The sequence below is a fragment of the Rousettus aegyptiacus genome, unplaced genomic scaffold (genome assembly GCF_014176215.1).
Source record: "Rousettus aegyptiacus isolate mRouAeg1 unplaced genomic scaffold, mRouAeg1.p scaffold_m13_p_9, whole genome shotgun sequence".
In the NCBI taxonomy this organism is placed as follows: domain Eukaryota; kingdom Metazoa; phylum Chordata; class Mammalia; order Chiroptera; family Pteropodidae; genus Rousettus; species Rousettus aegyptiacus.
This window is the reverse complement of record NW_023416312.1, coordinates 47,149,373-47,150,296: the sequence shown is the minus strand read 5'-3', so window position 1 is coordinate 47,150,296 and position 924 is coordinate 47,149,373.

Below are 924 nucleotides of genomic sequence, written 5' to 3'. Positions count from 1 at the left end.
GTTTGGTCCCAATAACATTGATTTTACTCATCAAGGCCGATATAGTTATGGCCACTGCCGAGCACCCAATCTACCAGCAGCAGAAAACAACATTGAGCCTAAATATGTCATTATTTCTTAAGATGATCAGACAGCTACTTACTGACAGTTAGATTACTTTGGACTGGTTTTATCATGGAAGATAATTCATTCGGTTCTTATAGTATAGATATTCTGGTTGTAGATTTGCCTTCCCTGCATGCAATGTCTCTGCCAAAACTACCATTTGTGGATTTATAGAATGTCTTATCCCCCATAATGGCATTCTATACAGCATTGCTTCTGATCAAGAAACTCATTTCACAGCAAGTAAAGTGTAGCAATGGGACCATGATAATTGAATTCACTGATCTTATACATTGTCCTTCATTCTGAAGCAGCTGGCTTTATAAAATATAGGAATAGCTTTATGAAAGCTCAGTTACTGTGATTCCCCACCACTCTGGTGGTATTCCGAATGCTAAATATATTATTGGATATGTCTCAGGAAAGCATGCTGATAAAGGACAATGTTTGTATATAATGACTAGTACCTATATAGCTTAGCAATAGTTGGGGAGCTCTTCTGTATTTGCATAGTTCCCCAACTATTGCTAAGCTATATAGGTGCTATTCAGAGTTGTAATGAGAAACTGACAGCCATGAACACAATGTTAAATACTATGTGTGATATAGCCAGGAGGCATCTTAGGTAGTTTACAAAAAGCCTTTATTACCTACAGTGAAAGAGCAGACACAATCAAGCTTTCAGCTGAAGTTCTAATAGAGTTATAGAGCTCCAAAATCATTTAAAGCTTAGCTAAGCGAGGTCACTATGGTAGGCTATGATCTATTTTGGGGAAAATATAGGACTTCGAAACAGGATAAGGATAACAGGATAAGACC